We start from the raw sequence: 16,833 nt of genomic DNA, 5'->3' as shown, positions 1-16,833 counted from the left end.
ATGCAAACAACAGGGAGAAAAAAGCAGGTGTTGCAGTATTCGTATCAGACAAAATAGACTTCAAAACAAAGAAAGTAACAAGAGATAAAGAAGGACACTACATAATGATAAAGAGCTCAGTCCAACAAGAGGATATAACCATTATAAATATATATGCACCCAACACAGGAGCACCAGCATATGTGAAACAAACACTAACAGAACTAAAGGAGGACAGAGAATGCAATGCATTTATTTTAGGAGACTTCAACATGCCACTCACCCACCCCTAACGACAGATCCACCAGGGAGAGAATAAGTAAGGACATGGAGGCACTGAACAACACACTAGAACATATGGACCTAATAGACATCTATAGAACTCTACATTCAAAAGCAACAGGATACACATTCTTCTCAAGTGCACATGGAACATTTTCCAGAATACACCACATACTAGACCACAAAAATAGCATCAGTACATTCCAAAAGATTGAAATTCTACCAACCAACTTTTCAGACCACAAAGGAATAAAACTAGAACTAAATTGTATAAAGAAAGCAAAAAGGCCCAAAAACACATGGAGGCTTAACAACATGCTCCTAAATAATCAATGGAACAATGAACAAATTAAAATAGAGATCAAGCAATATATGGAAACAAATGACAACAACACAAAGCCCCAAGTTCTGTGGGACACAGAGAAAGCAGTCTTAAGAGGAAAGTATATAGCAATCTAGGCATACTTAAAGAAGGAAGAACAATCCCAAATGAATAGTCTAACATCACAATTATCGAAACTGGAAAAAGAAGAACAAATGAGGCCTTAAGTCAGCAGAAGGAGGGACATAATAAAGATCAGAGAAGAAATAAATAAAATTGAGAAGAATAAAACAATAGAAAAAATCAATGAAACCAAGAGCTGGTTCTTCGAGAAAATAAACAAAATAGATAAGCCTCTAGCCAAACTTATTAAGAGAAAAAGAGAGTCAGCACACATCAACAGAATCAGAAACGAGAACAGAAAAATCACGACAGACTCCACAGAAATACAAAGAATTATTAAAGACCACTATGAAAATCTATATGCTAACAAGCTGGAAAACCTAGAAGAAATGGACAACTTCTTAGAAAAATACCTTCCAAGACTGACCAAGGAAGAAACACAAAATCTAAACAAACCAATTATGAGCAAAGAAATTGAAGTGGTAATCAAAAAACCACCCAAGAAAAAAAACCCCAGGCCAGATGGATTTACCTCAGAATTTTATCAGACATACAGAGAAGACATAATACCATTCTCCTTAAAGTTTTCCAAAAAATAGAAGAGGAGGGAATACTCCCAAACTCATTCTATGAAGCCAACATCACCCTAATACCAAAACCAGGCAAAGACCCCACCAAAAAAGAAAATTACAGACCAATATCCCTGATGAACGTAGATGCAAAAATACTCAACAAAATATTAGCAAACCGAATTCAAAAATATATCAAAAGGATCATACACCACGACCAAGTGGGATTCATCCCAGGGATGCAAGGATGGTACAACATTCGAAAATCCATCAACATCATCCACCACATTAACAAAAAGAAAGACAAAAACCACATGATCATCTCCATAGATGCTAAAAAAGCATTCGACAAAATTCAACATCCATTCATGATAAAAACTCTCAACAAAATGGGAATAGAGGGCAAGTACCTCAACATAATAAAGGCCATATATGATAAACCCACAGCTAACATCATACTGAACAGTGAGAAGCTGAAAGCTTTTCCTCTGAGATCAGGAACAAGACAGGGATGCCCACTCTCCCCACTGTTATTCAACATAGTACTGGAAGTCCTAGCCATGGCAATTAGACAAAACAAAGAAATACAAGGAATCCAGATTGGTAAAGAAGAAGTTAAACTGTCACTATTTGCAGATGATATGATATTGTACATAAAAAACCCTAAAGACTCCACTGCAAAACTACTAGAACTAATATTGGAATTCATCAAAGTTGCAGGATACAAAATTAATACAGACAAATCTGCGGCTTTCCTATGCACTAACAATGAACTAACAGAAAGAGAAATCAGGAAAACAATTCTATTTGCAATGGCATCAAAAAGAATAAAATATGTAGGAATAAACCTAACCAAGGAAGTGAAAGACTTATACCCTCAAAACTATAAATACTCTTTAGAGAAATTAAAGAGGACACTAACAAATGGAAACTCATCCCAGGCTCTTGGCTAGGAAGAATTAATGTAATCAAAATGGCCATCCTGCCCAAAGCAACATACACATTTGATGCAGTCCCTATCAAATTACCAACAACATTCTTCAACCAACTGGAATAAATAATTCAAAAATTCATATGGAGACACCAAAGTCCCTGAATAGCCAAAACAATCCTGAGAAAGAAGAATAAAGTGGGGGGGGATCTCGCTCCCCAACTTCAAGCTCTACTACAAAACCATAGAAATCAAGACAATTTGGTACTGGCACAAGAACAGAGCCACAGACCAGTGGAACAAATTAGACTCCAGACATTAACCCAAACATATATGGCCAATTAATATATGATAAAGGAACCATGGACATACAATGGGGAAATGACAGTCTCTTCAACAGATTGTGCTGGCAAAACTGGACAGCTACATGTAAGAGAATGAAACTGGATCACTGTCTAACCCCATATACAAAAGTAAATTCAAAATGGATCAAAGACCTGAATGTAAGTCATGAAACTATAAAACTCTTAGAAAAAAACATAGGCAAAAATCTCATGGACATAAATATTAGCGACTTCTTCATAAACATATCTCCCGGGGCAAGGGAAACAAAAGCAAAAATGAATAAGTGGGATTACATCAAGCTGAAAAGCTTCTGTACAGCAAAGGACACCATCAATAGAACAAAAAGGTATCCTACAGTATGGAGAATATATTCATAAATGACAGATCCGATAAAGGCTTGACATCCAAAATATATAAAGAGCTCACACGTCTCGACAAACAAAAAGCAAATAATCCATTTAAAAAATGGGCAGAGGAGCTGAACAGTTCTCCAAAGAAGAAATTCAGATGGCAAACAGACACATGAAAAGATGCTCCACATCACTTGCCATCAGAGAAATGCAAATTAAAACCACAATGCGATATCACCTCACACCAGAAAGGGTGGCTACCATCCAAAAGACAAACAACAACAAATGTTGGTGAGGTTGTGGAGAAAGGGGAACCCTCCTGCACTGCTGGTGGGAATGTAAATTAGTTCAACCATTGTGGAAAGCAGTATGGAGGTTCCTCAAAGTGCTCAAAATAGACTTACCATTTGACCCAGGAATTCCACTTCTAGGAATTTACCCTAAGAATGCAGCAGCCCAGTTTGAAAAAGACAGATGCACCCCTATGTTTATCGCAGCACTATTTACAATAGCCAAGAAATGGAAGCAACCTAAGTGTCCATCAGTAGATGAATGGATAAAAAAGATGTGGTAAATATTATTCAGTGGAATATTATTCAGCCATAAGAAGAAAACAAATCCTACCATTTGCAACAACATGGATGGATGGATGGAGCTAGAGGATATTATGCTCAGTGAAATAAGCCAGGCGGACAAAGACAAGTATCAAATGATTTCACTTATATGTGGAGTATAAGAACAAAGAAAAACTGAAGGAACAAAACAGCAGCAGAATCACAGAACCCAAGAATGGATAAGGGCAGGGAAGAAGAAAGGAGGTATTATGATTAGTATGTATAATGTGGGGGGTGGGGCAAAGGGGAGGGCTGTGCAACACAGAGAAGACAAGTAGTGATTCTACAACATCTTACTACACTGATGGACAGTGACTGTAATGGCGTTTGTTGGGGGGATTTGGTGAAGGGGAGAGCCTAGTAAACATAATGTTCTTCATGTAATTGTAGATTAATGATAACAACAACAAAAAAAAATGTTTCTGGGCACCCGTTAACCACTTAAAAGATAATTAGTGTTGGCTACCAGTCTTAAGTCTCGGGTAAAAGGTTTCCCAGTGTCTGCTGCTCCTTGATACCCCGCCTCCAGAAAAGAATGTCAGGGAGTGGCTGAGGCAATTTCCTACTTTCCTATCCTAATCTGCGGATGCAAGTCCACACCCCTAAGTTTTTTTTTCATGTTCGCGAAAAATCCTCAACTGCCTATAAAACCCCCTATTCAACGCACCACTAGGGGCTCTCTTGTCCCCTCCTGGTGTGAGCCAGGAGCTCTTTTCTCTCACTTTATCTCTAAATAAAAGCCTCTGACCTTGCTCTCCTACCTTGAAGAAAAAAAAAAAACAAGAAAACCACTTTAGAGAATAACTTGACAGTTTCTTGGAAAATCTGACAGAAATCTACCCTAGGTCCCAGCATTTCTACTCCTAGGTACTTACCCAACAGAAACGAAAACATGGCCACAGAAAGACTTGTACATAAGTGTTCAGAGAGGTTGTATTCATAATAGCCCCAAATTGGAATAAAACAAAAGTCTGAGAAGGAAAACTGATAAATTGTGCTATGACCATATGATAGAACACTAGTCAGCAACAGAAAGGGATAAAATACATGCGACATGGGTGAATCTCAAAATCAACATATTGTGCAAAAAAAGCCAGACATAAAAGAATACATTGCATGATCCCATTTGTATGCCATCCAAGCACAGGCAAACTAATCATGGCGACAGAAATCAAACCACGGTTACCTGGAAGGTAATGTCTTACATCAGCAATTTTCAAAGTACAGTCCTTGAACGGGAAGCACCTGGTTAGAAACGTAAATTCCCAAGTCCCCACCTCACTACTGAATCTGAAACTCTGGGTGGGTGTGGCTCTATGAGCCAACAAGCCATCCAGGTGGGTGTGTTCCAGGCTGAGAACCACTATTTTACATCTGGTTTGTGGAGGTGATTATACAGATGCATGTAACTGTCAAAGCTCAAAATGTTCATTTAAAATATGAGCATTTTATAAGTAAATTATACCTCAATTTTTTAAATTTGGATGTAAGTCTTTAAATATTATCTTTAACCCAAATCTATCCCCCCTTTCTGTTTTCCTTACCTTGGTCAGCAGCAGAATAATCTGCCTAGAATCTTGAATGAGAAAACTCCCTCTCCTACTCCTTCCCTTCCTTTGCCCTATGCAGTCAATCCCCACATCTGGTAATTTACCTCTGAAATGTCTCCAGCACCCTTGTTCAACAGACACCCGCACCTGGTCCAGCAGAACGGCACACCTCTCTCCTCGTCTGAGTCAGTCTCTAGATCGCTAAGGCTGTTTCTCTACGTCGGCTCAAAGTCCTCTTGCTGCTTTTTTAAAGACCGTGGCTCCCTTCTAGCTACTAGAGCACAAAGTCTTTACTCCTTCGTGGAACACCAAAAACCTTTGGCAACCTGGCCTCAGCCCAATGCATCCAGTCTCACCTCAAGCCACTGGCTCCCTGGGACCTTACACTGAACCAGCATGGGCACCGTCAAGGTTTCCCAAATATGCCAGGCTCATTTTGGCCTCCAACCCTCCATCCAAGCTGCTTCTCATCTCTGGAATATCATCTCTCTTCACTTTCTGCCTGGGCTCATCCTAGCTATCCATTAAATACAGCTGAAATATTACCTCTTTTGTAAAAGCTTCCTACATCATATCCAAGGCAGAATTAATAGCTCCCTTCTCTATGTTTACATTTTCCTACTTGGGAGAATGTGTGTCTATCTATCTATGCCTCATTTTTTCATGCACATTTCAGTCTTTGAATCTAGTACTTTTAGGTAATCTCATATCACTCTCCTGTTTATGATCTTTCAAGAGGTCCCTATTACCTACTAGATAAAGTTCAAACACCTTAGCAGGAAATCCTTTACAAGACTATCCTCAGGCCCCTTATATCTCTAACCTTTCTCCCAACACTCCCAATACTTTAACTGAAGCAACAGCCCTCAAAGCATCAAACTCTCCTGAGTTCCCAGACTTTTCCATGTGCTTCTTGCTCTGCCTAGAACACAGTCCTTCCCCCTCACCACTTCCTCCTTCCAAATCTCCTCCTCTCGTGCTCTCATGTACAAGTAGAGTGCTAGAAGTCGAACTACAACACACCAATAACAGGCTATTAGGTCTACGAACTAGGAACAACCAACAGAGACAATCAGAGGCCAGGTAAACGAGTCAGAGCAATAAGGAAGCAGCAGCCAAGCTGGGCTCCAGCATTTGCTGGAGAACTCGGGGTCTGGCAGAGCAGCTCAGTGTCACGGAGAGTGGGCGGACTCACAGACAAATGTCTACAATGCAGTGTGTGGCCAGAGAGCACTACTGTATGAAAAAAAGACACACATCAAATATACAGACATATTTAAATAAACTGAAAGCATGTCATTGTGAGATTTAACCAAAGTTCCAAGAGATCACCAAAAACCTAGCTGCTGCTGAACTCCAGCACTGTCAGGGCTGTGGTGTACTAGCTACTCAATTCATGGTAAATTATTTGCCCTTCGGGAAGTCATTTAATCCTTCAGAACCCCAATTTCCTCATTATAAAAGAAAACTGGATCAGATGTGGAGGTTTCTTGCAGCAATAAAATATTCACAAACAAAAGCAGAATCCAAGACACTGACTAAACAGACTTTTTCAACATGAGGGGGAAAAGGATGATTTTTGGATATTCAACTATAAGGGAAAATAAAATCGATCAGTAGATGGAGTTTTATATGTCACGTCAGTGAATATGACGTTGAATTTTAAAATCCTGAAAATTGCAGCTTATAATGGAAGTGCTGACACAACCTCAACCACGTAGCAAGTGCACCACCATAATCAGGTTGTTATGGCAACTGAAATACTTGTGTTAAAAAGCCGGGAAGGGAGAGTCTGCCTGTGCAGATTTTGTTGCCACTCCCATTACAAATATTTTAAACGTTTTACATAGAATCTCAAATTACACTCTGCACTTAGCACACAACAAGCTTCTTGTTAATGTTTTCAGATAACAAAGAAAAACAAAATGGGTTTCTTAAAATTGACTTTTCTGGAGGAGTTCAAAAAGCACCTTCCCAATGTCTACCCCAGCTCAGCTTAACATTCCTTCTCTAGAAAACCCCCCAATCTCTCCAGGTAAAACTGTCTCTTCCTTCACCTGAGCCCCATTGTATCTCCTACTCTATACCTACTTTAGTAGCTCTATACTATGGAAGACACTGTACACTTGCATGCTTGTCTGCCCCACTCCATGTTAGCTGCTTGGGAACAGAGCTGATCCTTAGTTACCTTTCTACATCCAGTGCCTAGAACAATGTGGATATTTTAGGTGATAAACTATTCAGTTCAGGGCTGACATATCAATCCTATAAAATTATAAATATGAACTCTCTCTACAGGAACAATAGTTTTTACCTTATCAAACTTATTTTTTCTTATTCATAAGAATTTCTGAGAGAAAATGAGAAGTAAATGGTATGTCTCATGGAAAGAACTACAGGCTAGGATATTCTATTATCTAACATATCTTCTGTTAACCAGTTGCAAGATTTGCATCTTGGGATCTAAGGTAAATGCTAACCTCTCAGATGCTCAGCATTCTCTCATCTAGAAAATGAGGTGTTCAGACCATCGGAGGAGAATCCTTCCTGCCTATGAACCACTGCAAATAAATTTGTTAAAACATTAAAGAAACACGGATATGTCACAAACCATTCATGGAAGACTTTAAAGAAATTATCCTCAACCAGCTTTGGGGGAGGGGTGGAGGGGCATACCATATTTACTCCTAGAGTGGCTTTTTCAAACCACACCCCATACAGGGAGATTGATTTATCAATTCCTTTCCTGCCTTCCTGGAATACCTGCAAGGAGAGAAATTAGGTTCATGTGTGTTACATGTATATAGCAGAAAACAAAAAAAAGTTGGGGGGGGGGGTAAAAACCATCATTTAAACCACAGAAAAAGACCTCTTTACAAAGATAACACCTAAGAGTACATTGATTCTCACACATAAAGACTGTATTCTTTCCACATGCCTTAAGTATTTGAGAAGGTAAGAATTACTAAATCTACAGTCCATCTTGTTCAATATTCTCTCCTTGATCTTCCCCTTCCCAAAGCTGCTCCTCACTCAGCTTCGCCAACTTCACCAAACAGCATCTCCATACAAAAGTTTACTAAAGCCAGACTTTTGAGAATCATTCTCAACACTTCGCTCTCCATTACACCCACACCCAATTCATAAGCAAGTTGTCTTTTACACCTCCAAAATGTTCCTCTCATCTGTCTACTTCTTTCCTTTTCCACTCTTAATACATTAGCCTAAGGAACTGGTATGGACTGAATGCCCATGTACCCCAAAATTCATATGTTGAATCCCCAACCCCAATGTGATGATATTAGGAGGCAGGGCCTTTGGGAGGTCATTAGGCTGAGACGAGGACATGAAAGTGGAGCCCCCATGATGGGATCAGTACCCTTTAAGGAAGAGAAAGAAACACCCGCGCTTTCTGTCTCCACCAAGGGAGGGTACAAGAACAAGGCTGCCTGCAAAGCAGGGAGGTGGCCTGACCATGCCAGCACCCTGACCTCAGACTTGCCAGCCTCCAGGACTGTGAGGAGCAAATGCCTCCGGACTAAGCCACCTAGTCTGTGGTATTTTGATAGAGAAGCCCGAACTAAGATAGGAACCATTATATTTTGCCTAGACTACTACGATAATCACCTGACTGGTCTACCAATTTCTTAATTTCTTACCATGCCACACAGAATTCAGAGAGCACTTTTTAAAACATAGCAAATCACAGCATGCTCCTGCTTAAAACCTTTAACTTCTCCTTATCTTACTACATATTATCACAGAATTATAATCAGGATTATTTTCACTTACACATGCCCACACTAAAATGCATCTATCATTTTTCACTTAAAGAGCTCTACCCTAGAATTTATCCCTAATGGCTTTATACATTACTACCTAATCCTAGGGCTTTGCTTTTACCTCTGTCTTTGAAATAATTTATAAAAATGTTAAATGAAAACTTGTTTCAACTACAAGATCCCTAAAGCTCTTCTATTCCAAGAACTGATATTTATTCCTAAGGTTCTCTTGTTGGTTCAGACAAGTAGCTGTTCACATAAAAATCCCCAATTATTCATATATTTAGCTATTTATTAAGGTTTTTTTAGAGTGGACTTTAAGGTATAAATTTTGTCATAACATTTTTTAATCAAAAATATAACCCACTTGTCTCTATTCATCCATTTATTTCTGAAACTAAGCTACCTTTTCTTCAGTAATTGTTCACCTAAGTATTCAAGTATTCTACATTTTTAAAAATAGATTCACTATCCAGAAAGTCACTAATCTACAATTTTCAGAACTCCTTGTGGAACTTTTATTAGACATACAAGACTAAGAAATTGCCAGGCTTTTATTTTGTTTATTGCTTGCCCAATTTCACCCTTAACTTCTTTTAAAACTCAGAATAGCCATTGAGCTCAAAATATTTATCCATAGAATTCTTAAAAAATAGTGTAATCCTTAAGGTGATAATGACTAAACCAAAATTGTGTCCTTCTGCAACGAAACAGACAGCACTGAAGATAACAAGTCCAAACAGTTACACAGCCCGTATGAAAAAGGAGCACTAAAATTATTTGGTGAAATGGGTGGTTGGACTGAATTATCTGTGAGGCCCCTTCCAGCACTAAAATTAAGTTCCACGATAATTATGCCAACGGCTGACACTGACCGAGCAGTTGCCCTCTATGTCCTTGCCACTGTGCTGAGTGCTTTTCATGGATCACTCAGAAAAAGTCTATAAGCATGTTACTATGACACACTTCTCTATTTACCCCTAACATACAACAGATGCAAATGCAACAAAGGCCTTTTCTAAAAAAGATATCTCTAGTATAAAGCCAATGGAAATGGAAGGCCCCCAACTGTGGAACTTGCCATGTTTCCTGGATTGAAAGAGGCTGACTCTTGCATGAAGCAGTTCCCTAGAGATTAGATGCCCAGAACTGTGGAGATGGTTATTAGAAAACAAAAACCAAAGCCTATCCAAGGAATTCTATTTGCCCCAGAGAATGGCTCCTTGCCAGGCTGATGAAGGCGCAGCATCAGGGCTCGGTAAGAAAGCAGAGGTGACCTCACTGCAAAGGAACAGCGATGCAGAAGTTCAGGAGTATTAGCAGAGCTTTGCTAAGCCTGGAAATCTGAAGAAGCCTGGTGACTGGAACCTAAAAGTATATGACGTGACCGTGCCTAACATGCAGTGTTTACCCATCAGTGTCCCCACTACCTGCAGGGTTCTCAGGAGCAAAGACCTTTAGCATTTGTTTTAATCTACCCCCAGGATAGTACATAGTCTAGACCTGGAACATAAGATATACTTAAATATTTAATAAGAAGTTTGAGTAACCAATCTCCCCAGGAACATACTTATTCCACTTACTAGGGTGTGCCTGTGAAACAGCGCTTTCTGAAGTGTGGTCTGGAGACCTCTAGTGGTTGTCTGCTACTCACCAGAAGTCAAAATTCAGAGGGATGGACTGGAAAGGGCCAAACACCAGGACACAGGTAAGGCCTGGGATGGGGGAAACATGGAGTGCCATGGCAGAGTAATGAGCTAGAGAAGTTTAAAATGAAACATTCTTAAAAGACCAAAAAAAAGATAAAACTGCAATCAGTTTATTTGAAGGCAATATATATGGAGAAAGCAATTGTTTCCTAATAATTTTATTGTAAAGTACAACATATCTAGTTCACATTCCTTAGTAGCATCCCACTTAGGCTTAAGTTTTTTCCATTAAACATAAGTGACTAGTTTTCTAAAACACACTGCCATTTCAGAGACTATCAAAAAATAGCACAAACAATTTTAGAAAGAAACAATCACCCTTTTATATATTCTAAGCATCGAAGATAAGAAGGTAAGTTCCTTCTACATCAAATTCACCATCTTTTTCTCAAACATAGTCAACTGTTAGGCTCACCTGTCAATCATCAGGAATCTCAGAAACTGCAGATCCCATTCTGGTAGAAAATAAGTTATGCTGGAGAGGCACCACTCTTTCAAAATTATAGTGGGAGTCTCACACTTACAGGAAAAGTCTCCATGATCTTTCTTCTCTGTTGGGAATCTTACTGGATCCTGGACTCTGGAACCACCTTGACTGGATTAATATCACAGTTCAATGTCCTACTAGCTGGGTCAACTTAACTAAGTTACTTAACTTCTCGATATCTTTTTCTCCTTCATGAAATAAAAATGATAACAGTCTGCCTCAAAGTTGTAAAAGTAGACTCATTATACATTTCAAGAACCTAGAGAATTTCATGTACCTAGTAGGAAATCAAGCAATATTTGATAGTTATTACAACTAATGGTCTAAAAATATCCAGAATGACCCAAGTAAGCCAAGATTTGATGTCTCTAAAAAGAACAAAAAAGCATACATACTTAAGATAGAGTTTATTGATTCTTAAATATGCTCTTAAAAGGCAACTTTTTTCCTTGGTTTATTAACTGAAAAATAATCACAATCAATCAAAATTATGAATATTTAAACTGCCCTAAAAATAGGTAGGTGCCACAGAAGAAATCCTTAACACAAATCCTACTCATCTAAGAACTGGAGAACATTAAGGGAGAACTATTATTTTATTTTTTCTTCATAATTTTGCAAAGACTCAAAAACAGCTGTGAGTATACTTTGGGTATGGATCAAATGTTCTTGCAAGAAAGAACTTTGTGGGGGAAAAAATCATTTATTTTATTATACATAAAGCTCTTTAAAAATCTATTAAGCCTATGAAACTTGAGGTTCTTTTGGTCAACTTTATAGTAAAATGGGAGTTTAAATTAAATATGGAAATAAAGGGAGCTGCAAAGTGAGAGATAGGAGCTGAGACACCTGAACAAGAGAAAATTGTGCATTTTTATACACGAAGAGAACAAAATCCATTTCCCTGAGGCTTTCCCTCCTTTTCCACATATGGGAGTTAGGGGTGAGCAGAACAAGCCATCCACCGAACTAGTTTCTCAACCAGTTAGATCTCTGAACAATATTAACTACAGAGACAATCCCTTGCTTTAAAGCAAAAAGTCTATACTATGGAAAGTAAAAATAAATGTAGCTTTCTGAAAACAGGATGAACATCAGGGATACCAGGAACAAAATCTTGGAGAATAGTGATTCCCACAGCAGCTGAGATGCACCTATTTTTGGTTTGGAACTCTACGGGCCCCTGCTTGAGTAAATATTTTCCAGTTAATTCACTGTATAGCTAGTACACTATACACTGTATAGGGGAGATAATGATTTTAAATAGAGTGAGGACTTGCACCCAAAATATACTCACAATCTACTATTCTAGTTCCCTCTATAACCACTGTCACCCACAATCCAGTGTCCTCTAATAGGACCCACACATTTGCAAAGTGCCCACCTAAACTGACATTGCATTATAAATGATTGAGGAGAACGATTACAGAGACAGCTTAGAAAGGAAACAAGACTTTTTCCATTCAGTTTATCTGTCTATAATGGTCATAGTCTGTAACTATTTACCAAGCTTTCAATAAAGCACATAGGTGGGCAATTAAACAATTACACTCCTTGCTCAGCAAGGTTTGAGTGACAAGACATTGTTTGAGGACACAAAAAATGGCTACACAAAGCCACCAAACAATCATGCCATAGCATGACCTAGGGCGGGAGACAGAGCGGGCTGCATGGTCTGTCTGTGAACACCTGGAAGAGCAGTACTCTCTACCTCCACAGAAATGGGATCCTCAGTGGTGGCTTTCAGCCTAGGTATAATTCCCATCCACTCCCTTCCAGTGGCTCCCCATATTTCACCTTCCCCATTCTCATTCATCTAACCAGCGTAGAAGAGAGAAAGGGAAGGCGAGAGAGAGAAACAGACTCTGAATGAGAATAAATTTCCACAGGGGAGAGTGCAGCACATAAGTTATTTCAAGACCTCATGTTACTGCATTCCTGGAAAAGTTAAGTAGGCAGCCGAATGTTCTGCTCTTCCCAAAAGAAGCTGGGCATTCAAGTCTTAGAGGAAAATGAAAATTCATAGGAAAAAAACCCTGGTATTAATGGGAAAATTTATAATGATTTACATAATTGTGTATTATATAATTACAGGTAATTATATTACAGTCATTGGCCCTCATGAACACAATGGCCCCGTTTGATTTTTACTTCTCTCTTTTTAGATCTTCACAGAATTCTAAGTCACTTCAAATGTTGAAACATAGCTTAATAATCAATGGCATAAACCTTGGAGTATTTATTGTAGCAATGCTCTGTTGTGTTTGATAACATAAACAAGCAAGATGGTCTTTTTCAGCAATAAAATAGAATGGATCCTGGAATGTATCTGATTGAATTTGGCCAGCCCAAACCATAGCCTCAACAAGCTTGGGGCAGAATCTTGAACTAGATGCTCCAGAACAAGTCGAGAAAAATGTACAGGAAACAATGAACCTAACCAACAACCAGTCATCACCACATGCAATTACATTCCTTTTCAGTACATGCATAATGTTAAGTGGAAAAAAAATCTCAAGAAAATATGCTAGAGATAGTTCTTTCAGGTAGATATTTATATTATAAATGTGTGTGTGGAAGGTTACCATAAAACTACATTTTACTTCTTTTTCACATGATTTAAGTCAGTATTGAAAATTCTAATGCCTAACTGAATATAATGTATAGACTTTGCCTACATTCTAATTCAAAAAAATCTATACAAAGGAGCAGTTTCAGAGGCATGAGAAATTTGAAGTAGACTGGGTATTACATGTCCGCAAGGGATTATTAACAATTAACTCCACTGTCAATTATTGTTCATTATAATATTGTTACTTTTAGGTGTGATTATGATGCAATGGTCATGTCAGAAGGTGTCTATACTTTTAAAATATACATGCCAGGGTGGAATGATATCTCAGCTAAGGAAGAACAAAGCTAAACAAAGCTAATATGGCAATTATTGAATTTGGGTAATGTACTTAAGCAAAGTCATGTATTTTCACAGTTTTATATAACTTTGAAATTATTCATAATTTTTAAAACATTTAAAAAGCATTCTGTTGTCTAGAAACACCCTCAAAATGGCTCTATGGACAGGTAAGGGGCAAAAATTGTAATCTTTTTAAAATGAAGTACAAATTAATGAAATTGACTTTTTTGGGTCTATTCTTTTATATAGCTATTCACAATTCCATCCAATTTAAGAACATTTTTAAATGAAGACCCTGCTAAAATTCTGTACTAGTGATGACTCACAATGCTTTATTCCAAAGCAACAAAATGCATGTGCCCAAAAGACATGTAAAAACAAGGGTGTCTTGCACAAAAAGCAGCTTTTTCCCTGAGACAAATATCTAAAACTCATGATATACTTTTCTATCTCAAAGATTTTTAAAAATTATTTTCTTTCTTTAGAGAAAACTGTATCATGAGCACACAGCTCAGCAAAAATTCTGCAAATAATGCATAGGTAAAAGATAAGAGTACTTTCTCCCAGCCAAAAGGACTAACAGGGAAAAATGAACATTTCCAAAAGCATTTGGAACCGTATTCCAGCTACCTCTTTGCTCAGCTCTCTTTTGCCTCCCAAAATACGTCACTTAACTGTCTGTCAAAACAACTCTTGCCCATTTCTACCTGATCACATTCCAGAGCTGCAGCTTCTCCTGGATTCGCTTCACATGACAAGCTGCTCAAACAGACAGCACCTATCAAACCAAGTATGATCATCTGCTCCTTCCTTTTTTCCTTTTAGGGCATACTGCTGTCCATCAGGAGAAGTAATTAATGGGTTTATTATGTATGAAAGCATCATCCCATCAGTTTGCTGTCTGGTTTGAATAGCTCATATCAGCTCTTCATTCATGCCAAGTATGCTCACTGTCCGGAGATATGATAAAGCCGTACCTTCTTCGGATTTTTCCCTCACCATTCACAAAACAGTGTACCAGGACTATGTGTCTCAGAGGCACAAGGAGGACAGAAGAAGAAATCCCTTCATCCTCTACAGAAAGGAAGCTAATGGACTGAAAAGTTGGTAAAGGGAAAAGCGAGGGAAGCAAGAGAGTGCAAGAGAACATCCATCCGTGCTTCAGCAGTCCGGATAATTTTTTCAAAGCACCGTGGTTTGGGAGCATGTGTCATTCTGAAATATGGACAGCAGAACTTTTCTAGAAGATAAGATGGCTATAGAAAGAACCACGATTTCTCACTGCTGAAACAGTCAATGAATTTTTAATAAGTTCTGAACATTCAAGTTGTCTGTGGCCGATCAACTGCTGTTGTCAGATAGAGAAAGGCAAAATTCACTTCTATCTCTATAATCCTATCCAAATGGAATCTCCATCTATTGCCTGCTGTCTGGACTAATGCTACAGGATTACCAGGAATACAGATAGACAGACACTGCAAGAAATAAAACACAGTGGTGAAAGACGAAAGGGAAGTAGAGAAGGCATTTCAGGTACTGAAGCTTACTATTTCCAGCCAGAGTTCAAATTACTGAGCTTCAAACCAACAACTGTCAGGTAAGATGTGATTTTATTACATTATTTTATATCTTGACTGCTAAAACTAAACCTGTGATGTTGTGAATGAGCCAACAGATTTGATTTCATGCAATCCTCCCTTAAGCTTTATGCAGATTTAAGCCTTTGGAGGTAAAAGCTTGTTTTTACTTATGCTGCATAAACTGATCATTCATAGCTAGACAATAAAACATTTCAAAAATCCCATTCATGTTTCATTGGATTTAGCCCATCTTTGTCTTCATTTTTAAAAATGAATTTTGTTTCATTTAACAGCTTAAAAAAATGTGTGAAGAGAGCCCTGAATAGGGCACAAGAGCCATTCACAGATGCTACATACCAAACATACTCAAATGAAATTTGTTTCTCAAGGCACTTGTTAAAACAAAGGAAAATTAATACATTTTAATATTTCTATTAATGCAAAAGAACAAAGCTCAATGACTGATTTTTATCATTACCAAAAACAAAGAAAAAAAGCTGTGATGTCATTCTCATTCACACTAAAGAAAAAACAATCTCTGGTACTTAAGATACAGCACTTCGGTAGAATGGGGTTAATTTATCCTAAAGGTACTGGGCGTATTTTTATAACAGACTAAATGAGGACATTTTCTGACTTAGTAACAGAACAAAATGATGTCTAGTATCCTAACACCTCAAAAGCTAACTCAGATGAATAGTCCAAACAGTAAAATGTAAAGAACTACTCAAGTCATCACAGAATTTTAAAGGGTATAGTGCCTTTTAGAAATTCCCTCAAAATCACTCCATAAAGAGGCTTCCAAGGAGACTTTCATATACATATGTGTACACACATATTTTTAATAGACAAAAAAAATTGTCAGATTTTTAATTCCCTACATAGAATTTTTAGCCAAAATTCAACCATGTTAGTTTTCATATGACTTAGAAAGTTCAAAGCTTAATATTTTCATAAAGGAGCCCTGCAAAATAATATATTTCTATTATCTTGGAAGATAGAAGATAAGGGAAATAATAAAAGCAAATAGACCTGACTATAGAGATCTTTTGATAATGTAAGGAAAGTTATCAAAAGTAATTATTCAATACCTGTCTTTAAAAAAAAGTCAAATTTAAAATTCTTCCACTTCACTGAATTTTTTTCCAGATTTTAATTAATAGAATGAATCACATGATCCCTTCACTCTTTTTAAACCAGCCAAAAGAAAACATCATAAATCTTTTGCATCTGAATTCATTATAAAATTTCACCCATTTTCCAGTATCAAAGGAAAGCAGCAACTTAAATATAAGC

General features: G+C 37.8%; 2 protein-coding genes and 1 pseudogene across 7 annotated transcripts in view; 2 read left to right on the top strand and 1 right to left on the bottom strand.

Moving 5' to 3' along the window:
• Nucleotides 1-16,833, bottom strand: part of AVEN (apoptosis and caspase activation inhibitor) — a 303,004-nt gene that overhangs the window by 231,066 nt on the left and 55,105 nt on the right. The window lies entirely within an intron of this gene.
• Nucleotides 1-16,833, top strand: part of LOC140843219 (lupus La protein homolog pseudogene) — a 123,576-nt pseudogene that overhangs the window by 88,169 nt on the left and 18,574 nt on the right.
• The window catches only part of CHRM5 (cholinergic receptor muscarinic 5), an 86,518-nt gene continuing 71,478 nt past the window's right edge, over nucleotides 1,794-16,833 (top strand). Inside the window, exon 1 of the mRNA XM_017660812.3 lies at nucleotides 1,794-15,554. The gene's annotated coding sequence lies outside the window, so the exon portion shown is untranslated. The remainder of the gene's footprint in view (nucleotides 15,555-16,833) is intronic.

This window comes from Manis javanica, chromosome 8 (genome assembly GCF_040802235.1).
Source record: "Manis javanica isolate MJ-LG chromosome 8, MJ_LKY, whole genome shotgun sequence".
Classification (NCBI taxonomy): domain Eukaryota; kingdom Metazoa; phylum Chordata; class Mammalia; order Pholidota; family Manidae; genus Manis; species Manis javanica.
This window is presented reverse-complemented; position numbering and strand designations above follow the sequence as displayed.